Below are 9,971 nucleotides of genomic sequence, written 5' to 3' on the forward strand. Positions count from 1 at the left end.
GCCAGTTAAAGTATGCTATAATGTAATACTGTGGTATTACATTATACTGTATGAGCGATCAAACGATCGCAAGTTCAAGTTCCCAAGGGACTAAAAAAATGTAAAAATAAGTGAACAGGTTTTATTAATTATTGGAAAAAAGTAAAGATATTAAAAGTAAAGATATTAAAAGTTAATACCTTTTCCCCTATTAATAATAAAATCAATAAATAAAAGCCTATTTGGTATTGTTGCATTCGTAAAAATCCAGCAAATCAAAGTTCCACATTATTTGTTCTGTATGGTGAACGTCTGAAAAAACAATACAGAATGCTAGAATTGCACTTTTTTGGTCACCTCGTCTCCATGTAAAAAAAAGTAATGAAAAAGCCATATGAACTCCAAAATGGAACCAATAGAAACTACAGGACGTCCCACAAAAAAAAACGAGCCCTCACACAACTATCTTGACGCAAAAAAAAAAAGATATGACTGTCAGAAGATGGCAGCAGAAAATAATGTAATTTTATTTTTTAAAAGTAGTACAGCAAAAGAAAAAGTACATACATCTAGTATCGTCCCATAGAAGGAAAGCATCATGTCAATTTTGCCGCAATGTGTACGTCATGAAACTAATACCCCACAAATATGACGGAATTGTGTTTTTTAATTTCACTCCACATAGATATTTTTTAAAGTTTTCAGTACATTATATGGTACATTCAATAGTACCATTGAAAAATACAACTTGTCCCGCAAAAAGCAAGCCCTCAGAGAGCTACATCCATAGAAAAATAAGAGTTAGGATTTTTTTTAAAGTGGGGAGAAAAAACTGAAAATGAAAAAAAGGGCTGCAGCCTTAAAGGGTTATAATTAGAGATGAGCGAGTATACTCGGTTCGGGTGTTTTTGCACTTGAGCAACACTTTTTCCAAGTAACTGACTACTCGGATGAAAAGATTCGGGGGGCGGCATGGTGGAGCAGGGGGGAGCAGTGGGGAACAGGGGGGAGCTCTCCCCCCCCCCCCCCCACTCCCTTCTGCTACCCCCCAGCGCCCCCTGAATCTTTTCGTCCGAGTAGTCAGTTACTCGGAAAAAGCGGTGCTCGAGTGCAAAAATACCCAAACCGAGTACGCTCGCTCATCTCTAGTTATAATCTATGGACATCACTGTATCTGTGTGTACTTCCAACTTCATAATGAAACATGCAGAGGAATTTTTATGCAATATTCCATTAGATGCTCTATTATGAGTATATTCTCCTAGGAATAATACGGGTTTATAATATGGATGCCATACGTATGTAATGTGTTTTTCAGGAGCCATTGACTTCTATGGTATGTGGAGCAGTGCCATCTTAATGCATGGCCTGATGGGCACTAGCCTGAGGGCCCCACAAGAATTGGGGCCCATACTAATCTATGTATGTTAACATTTCAATGCACCTTGCATCATATATGAAAATGTTGTGTGGCGGGATTTGAACTTGGCTCCATCAATTTTGCCTGTGCATTCGTGCATGAAAATAGCGCATATTGAACTAATTAATTTAATTACCCACTTCCATCGATGGGAGCATGCTTAAGTGTTTTTTTGCACGTGCAAAAGTCAGCGAAACATGTAATTGTGCGTCCATATACGGAACGCCCATTGTGCGAATATGTGGAGCAAATGCACGCGTACATGCGCTTATGCACATGGGACACCGACCTAAAGAATGCTACTTATGGTAAGAGCTGGGATCCCTGCAGGCTGATTGGACTGACGGGGTCAGGAGAGATAGTAACACAACTATATTTGTGTAGGTATTTGCTCAAACAAAATTTACGCACGCAATTTGCAGTGAATAGAATCCATTGATTTCTATGGGTTCAGTCACTAGCGCGTATTTTGTGTGCAATTCCATCGCACAAAAAAAAAACAACTCAGTATGTTGTTTTTTTTCCTGCACATTTGCTCTGGGAAATACAACATATGAAATTAATTAAGCTAATTAGACATTTCAATGTACTGGATCGTGACTGTGGGTATTTTGGCGCACACAAAAAGTACAGGATAAAACGCAGTTGAATACGCAAATACACAATGCCCGATGTGCACGAATGTGGCACAAATATGGCGCAAATACACATCTGCTCCTGTGAATCCAGCCTAAGCCAAGCAATAGAGGGTTATCCCAACCAGTATGATCTGTGGTCTTTACTGCTACAATGGCTGAAGAGTAAAATAACCTTTTACTGTCTTATCACAACTACATTGTCCGCAAACATCTTAAAGGAGAACCGCCCCCTTTACAGACAGAAGAGTTTAAACCACAAGACATGTTTTCTTGGGGTGAGGGTGTCTGCAACAAACAGGAACTTGTCTCAGACTGTCAGCAAAAGAGTCGTGCACAGCAAGCCAGCAGGTGACACGGGATGACATGGCGGCGGCGCAACTCACGGTCATGCAGAAGAGGAAAATCAAGAATTTAGTAGTATAAGGACTCATGACCACGGCGGGTCAGATTCCACTACAGGCTCCCGCAGCCGAGGACCCTGCTTACAGGTCCGGGTCTTCTTTTTTCTGTACTGCGGATGTGTGCGGGAGCGTCGGCCGGCGCACATGTGCGGTAGTTTGTTTCTTTATCAAACTCCTGCTTTCCCGCGGAATGGACATTGCGAAAAGGCACACAGATCGGGCGGCTTCCATTGGGTTAAATGGAAGCCGTCTGTGTGGGAACCGCACTGAAATAGAGCATGCTGCGTTTTGATTTCCACACCCAAATGTCCGTAAATCAAACCCGCATACTTCAGTTCAGTGACGGACGCCCATACTTCCCTATGGGCAGCTTAAACCACGGATTCCGCACTTCTAATCTGCCCGTGGACATTGGGCCTAAGATAGTTGTTATGTTACCAATTTACAATATTTTTCCCAGATTTTCACTTCATTAAGGCCAAGCTCACACGAATATATCTGAATTGTAAATGTACGCGAGTATAATACGTGGTACATCGCGGAATTCCAAATACATTGATTTTTGGTGTTACACTCACACTAGCATTTCTACATTGTGTATAATACGCAAGTAAAAAACGAACGCAGCATGTTCTATTTGACAGCGTATGATGTGCAATAAAGCCCTATTATTCTCTATGGGTGTATAATAAACACTGTGCATATACAATTACATTGCGTCTGTGTGACGTTTATTTGCAATGTTGCTAAGGAACAGAGCAGGAGATGAAAAATGCAAAATAGGAAGACTGCGCATGACAGTGTGCATGATATACGCTGTCATGCGCGATAATACGCCGGCCCAGAAAGCGGTAAAATGCTGTTACATACGCAGCTTTTTACCACATGCTCGTGTGAGCCCGGCCTAAGGCCGCCTGCAGACGGCCGGGTTGGGTCCCGCTGCAAGAGACCCAACCCGAGTCCCTGCAGGGACCTGCGCGGCACTCACCTCTCTCGCGGCTCCAGCTCTTTGATGTGCCGACTGCCGTATGCGCATGCGCAGAGCGGAGCCAGCGGCCGGGGAGTGCCGCACAGAAATGGAGCATGCCGCGATTTATTTGCCGCGCATGATTTCATGCGGACAAATCATGGCTGTCTGCCTAGGATTGCAATCCTATGGCAGCTTCCAGGGGCGGAAATTCTGCGGGAAATCCCACCACGGAATTTCCGCCCGTGTTCAGGGGGCCTAGCTCTACTCCAAGCGTGAATTCACATATACGATAGAGTCACAAAGTGTGTCGCCTCTTGTACTAATCCAGGGGGGTGGGGCGCAGAAAAGTAGGCCGGGGCCACACTCTTCTGAAAGCTTTTTAGAAGAGAAGAGAATTTGTTCTTGTTGCCCATAGCAACCAATAACAGCGTAACTTTCATTTTACCTCAGCAGTAAAAGAAATAGCAACCAATCACAGGGCAGCTTTCATTTTACCTCAGCTGTGTAATGAATGAAAGCTGCGCTGCGATTGGTTGCTATGGACAACAGGGACAGATTTTCTTTCTCTCATAAGAGCATGGTGCCGACCTAGTTTTCCGTGCCCCACCCTGTAGTACGCAGCACAGATGGAAAGAAATTCCTGCAGCATCTGAAAGATTACAATCCTAAACGGCCGTCCTCCATAACCCACAACTATATGGGACACATTTAACTTGTCCAGGATTTGTTGCATCGCTGTCAGATGTTAATGGCTGCATGTTTCACATTGTTTGTAAGCGAAGATTGAGAACAGATATTGTATGATACGTGGAAATGGTGTCTTCTATGGAGGACGTATTGTCTGCATTTTATTCTGATATTCTAGTAAGGATTTTAACTTTTAAAGTGACCCTCCGGACCTGGACACACAAGTATGGCCGCCCCAGCTTCTACGACTACCTGGTGTTTACCATGCATTAGTATGCATGATTAGCCTAAGAGCTGCTTCACATGGGTGAATGTGTTTTTGTGCACACCTCAGCACACCGTATTTACGCTATACACAAGGCTTTTTTGCATGCGTATCAGCATATTTTACTGTACTTCTGTGGCCTGCCCGGGCACCAAATGTATCACCCATAGAACATATAAGGAACATCTGGGATGCCAACTTCTACAGCCTCAGAGTTTCTACGATCTAGAGGCTCAGTTACAGCAAATGTGGAGCGATATGCTGCAGGATACCATACAGAACCTGTATGCCTCCATTTCTGCCCGTGTCACATCTTGTATACAAGCTAGAAGCGGTAACAACAGGGTACTAGACCCTCCATGCCAGCCCTTATCACATCTTACATCCAGGCTAGTGGCGGTAGAACAGGGTACTAGAGCCTCCATGCCCGCCCATATCACATCTTACATGCAGGCTCGAGGTGGTATAACTGGGTACTAGATCCTCCATGCCCGCCCATATCACATCTTACATGCAGGCTAGTGGCGGTACAACAGGGTACTAGAGCCTCCATGCCCGCCTGTATCACATCGTACATCCAGGCTAGAGGCGGTACAACAGAGTACTATATCCTCCATGTTCGCCCGTATCACATCTTACATCCAGGTTAGTGGCGGTACAACAGGGTACTAGGGCCTCTACACCTACCTGTATCACATCTTACATCCAGGGTAGAGGCAGTAAAACAGGTTACTAGAGTCTCAATGCCTGCCCGTATCACATCTTGTATCCAGGCTAGTGGCTGTACAACAGGGTACTAGAGCCTCCATGCCCGCCCGTATCACATCTTTCATGCAGGCTAGTGGCGGTACAACAGGGTACTAGATCTTCCATGTCCGCCCGTATCACATCTTACATCCAGGTTAGTGGCGGTACAACAGGGTACTAGGGCCTCCATACCCGCCCGTATCACATCTTACATCCAGGCTAGAGGCGGTACAACAGGGTACTAGAGCCTCCATGCCTATCAGTATCACATCTTGTATCCAAGCTAGAGGCGGTATAGCACAGTACTGGAGCCTCCATGGCTGCCAGTATCACATCTTACATCCAGGCTAGAGGTGGTACAACAGGGTACTAGAGCCTCCATGCCCGCCCGTATTACATCTTGTATCCAGGCTAGTGGCTGTACAACAGGGTACTAGATCCTCCATGTCCGCCCGTATCACATCTTATATCCAGGTTAGTGGCGGTACAACAGGGTACTAGGGCCTCCATACCCGCCCGTATCACATCTTACATCCAGGGTAGAGGTGGTACAACAGGGTACTAGAGCCTCCATGCCTATCAGTATCACATCTTGTATCCAAGCTAGAGGCGGTATAGCAGAGTACTGGAGCCTCCATGGCTGCCAGTATCACATCTTACATCCAGGCTAGAGGTGGTACAACAGGGTACTAGGGCCTCCATGCCCGCCCGTATCACATCTTACATGCAGGCTAGTGGAGCTACAACAGAGTACTAGGGCCTCCATGTCCGCCCGTATCACATCTTATATCCAGGCTAGAGATGGTACAACAGGGTACTAGAGCCTCCATGCCCGCCCGTATCACATTTTATATCCAGGCTACAGATGGTACTAGAGCCTCCCTTCAAGGGGTCAGTTTTGCACAATAAATGATGCATTTGCTCTGATACTGTAATTACTTTTATCAACATCACAACTTCTTCTAGGGGAAGGATTGTTATATATATATTTATATATATAGTTTATTAGTGGGAGCGAATGAAACTATTTAGAAACACACTGAAAGGAAGCCATGCAAGTCTAATAATCTTTCCCTGTAAAGAGTTGTGAAAGACAAATAACGGGTAACATTCCTAGGTGTCACACCAGCAGCTACTTGCTGACTCACTCATATTTCAGCAGCTCTAAACAGGAAGCCGAAACTCCAACCACAGACATATGATCTCTGTTACTTCATGAGGTCAAGGAAATCTGCACAGAACATAAGGAGCGAGCATCTTACTGCTAAATCATGACGGAAAATAAGGCTGTTTTAGTAATGGTAATACACTGGGACCTCTTTTGGTTTTCTATTGGGCCCCCCTCAGTTGCAGCAGGTTTGGAGTGAACTATTGGGATAGTGTATGATTTGGGCTCAGCTCCATTGAAGTGAATGAGAGCTGAGCTGCAATACCAGACAAAATCCACGGACAAGGATGGCCCTGTGTTTGGAAAAAAGTAGCCTTGCTTTTCTAAAGGAGCCTGGACAACTGCTTTAATCATGGGTCAAGTAGCCAAATTTAAAAATATTGGGGAAGATTTACTAATGCTAACATTTAGAAAGAATGGGATCTATTTATAACGCCCTGGGTGCCAGGATTATGGCGTCCAAAAGTCAAAATTTTGGTGAATGTTGCAAAGTGTTGGCAGATGAGAAAAATCAATTAAAGGGGTTGTCCCGCGCCGAAACGGTTTTTTTCTTTTTTTTTCCACCCCCCCCCCCCTTCCCCCGTTCGGCGCGAGACAACCCCGATGCAGGGACTTTAAAAAAAAACCGCACAGCGCTTACCTGAATCCCCGCGCTCCGGTGACTTCTTACTTACCGGTTGAAGATGGCCGCCGGGATCTTCTCCCTCGGTGGACCGCAGGGCTTCTGTGCGGTCCATTGCCGATTCCAGCCTCCTGATTGGCTGGAATCGGCACGTGACGGGGCGGAGCTACACGGAGCCGGCATCCTGCACAAGCGGCCCCATTGAGAAACGAAGAAGACCCGGACTGTGCAAGCGCATCTAATTTGGCCATTAGACGCCGAAAATTAGGTGGCTCCATGGAAACGAGGACGCTAGCAATGGAGCAGGTAAGTGAAAAACTTCTTATAACTTCTGTATGGCTCATAATTAATGCACAATGTACATTACAAAGTGCATTAATATGGCCATACAGAAGTGTATAGACCCACTTGCTGCCGCCGGACAACCCCTTTAAGATGCTTGCCCCTCTTGCATCTGCCACTCATAGCCGGGCACATTGTCTACATAGTAAAGTAGTCTAAGAAAGTCTTAGTAGTCTAAGTAAATAGGCCCCTATAAACTTAGACCAGGCAGTCCACAATGTGCACCATTTATCATAGAGGCTCATGCTGGATGATAATTCTGGGTATATCTTTAAAAACACTTGACTACCTTTTCACAATGCATTGGTTGGCTTACTTCGTGTCAAGATTTGGGGTACGTTGGTGCATTCTAAGCCATGCGCCTTTCAAGTTAAGCTACACCTTTACTACAGTGAGGCAGGGGGTATAATATATCTCCTTGTGGACAGCACCACAGGTGTGTAGGGAGTCTCATAAACCTTGCTTCCTGAAAAAAAAAGCTATACAAATGAGTGATAAAATATTCCTTCAGGGCCGGCCTAATGTTAGATGGCACCCTGTGCAAAGTTTTTGACACAGCACCCCCTACACCTGTTATAAGAGAAAAAAAATTATATATATTACACTGATGAATAGACTGTATGTACTTGTGCAAGCAGCAAGGTAGCACCATACCCAAACCAGAACAGCTCAGTAAAGAAATACAGTACCAGTACCAAGCTCAGTGAATATATACTGCATCAGAACAAAGCAGTGAATACAGTCCCAGAACCAAGCTCATAATAGAAGTACAGCACCAGAGCTGTACAATACTTAAACACAGTACCAGAGCTGAGCTTATAACCTGATTAAACATATGTGCACACTGTACCCTATAAAAAGTTATTATATATTTTGGTGTAGGTGTATCTGTAAAACAACCTTTATACATCCTCTGTCCCACACCACTACCTGAACCAGAGGCGTAACTTGAAGCTCCTGGGCCCTAATGCAAAACTTGTAACCTCCCTATATGGAGAAAAGGGTCCTTATGGGCCCCCTAAGGCTCCTGGGCCTGGGTGCAACTGAATCCCCTATAGTTACGCCATTGATCTGAACCACTATTGCCCCCACTTGTGACCACATGGGCAACACTTAGCTAAGGCTGGCCATGTAATCCTCCACAGCGCTACCTATTGGACTGTAGCTACACTACGAGTAAATATCCAACACTAAGCTCAGCGACAGACTCGGCTCTTAAACCCTATGTAAATAATTCCTGAGAGCATCTTTAAGTGGATCACGTTCTGGAGTATTCATGGTTCAGGAAGAGATTAACTTCAGCCGTCTAATTCTCTCCGGATGGTTCTGCTGCGGCCTTACTATTCTATTCTTTCTGTAAGTGGATGGAATATGACACTCCAGGCTGTGCGCTAAATGGGGGGAAATATATGACATCATCTTCTAAAAAGAAAAAAAGCTGAATCATTAGAAGTGCAATGCAGAGCATATGTTAACTCTCGCTGCCACATCAACATTTAGGGCGCCGTCTTCATGCAGTTAATGTCGAACACTGGCACGATCCCACAGCTCAGTGTAGGGTATTAACCTATTCTACAGCTCTGAAGCCAGGAAATCAAAAAAGTAGGTATAAGGAGTCATGCAAACTGCAGAGCCAGTCCCTACCAGCTCCACTGTATTATAGGATTTTTTCCTAGAAGCAATGATTGTACAGGAGAACAGCAAATGATACAAGTGCAACTTGGAACTTATGAAGTTATGAGATGGCCGTCTCCATGAGGCCTAGGTTGTTGGTCAAGGCTTTTGGCAAGTTGTGTTTTAGCTAGATTTGTATCTGGGGAAGATTGTCCTCTTCCCACTTCAAACTTTGAAAGAAAAATTTTTATAAGTTAGAGCCAAAAATGTTCCCTTAAAGGACCTTTCACATGTTTGCAAGAAGCACCTATGGACCCAGCTGAAGACACAGCTTAACCCCTTAGTGGCCTGCCTATCTTGTACCTTAACGACCAGGCAATGTTTTTTCGTTTTTACATCGTCACGTTCCAAGGGCCACAACATTTAATTTTATCGACATAGCCATATGGAGCCTTGTTTTTTGTGGGACGAGTTCCAATATATATATATATATATATATATATATATATATATATATATATATATATATATATATATATATATATATATATAACACACACACAAACGAAAGTCCTCACTGACTGATTGACCTGCCTCTAATTCTCTAACTTCCCACTGTCGTATGAACGTAAAATTTGGCACGACCATTCTTTAGATCCTAAATAGGAAAAGCAAATGGGCCACAACTTAATAATTCAATGCTAATTGCAAAATTAAGTGCACCCCTATGTAATGTACCTAATTTAATTCTCTAACTTCCCGGTGTCGCGCAAACGTGAAATTTTGCATGACCATTCTTTAGGTCCTAAATATGAAAAGTAAAGGGGTCACAAGTTGATCATTCAGTGCTAAGTGCAAAAGTAAGTGACCTATGCAATGTACCTAATCTAATTATGTGATTGTTTTCAGTAAGAGAAACCAAGTAATCCTGTAGATATGATACCATTTAATGCTTAACAAAATACATGATGTTATAGCGAGCTTTTGGATCCTCTCAGAATCCTTCCTCAGGCAGGACTGGTTAACACCGTACCAAGCCTGCTTTTCGTTTAATCTAATTCTCTAACTTCCTGATGTCGTACAAACTTGAAATTCGACACGAGTATGCTTTATGTTGT

The sequence above is a fragment of the Eleutherodactylus coqui genome, chromosome 5 (genome assembly GCF_035609145.1).
Source record: "Eleutherodactylus coqui strain aEleCoq1 chromosome 5, aEleCoq1.hap1, whole genome shotgun sequence".
Lineage (NCBI taxonomy): Eukaryota > Metazoa > Chordata > Amphibia > Anura > Eleutherodactylidae > Eleutherodactylus > Eleutherodactylus coqui.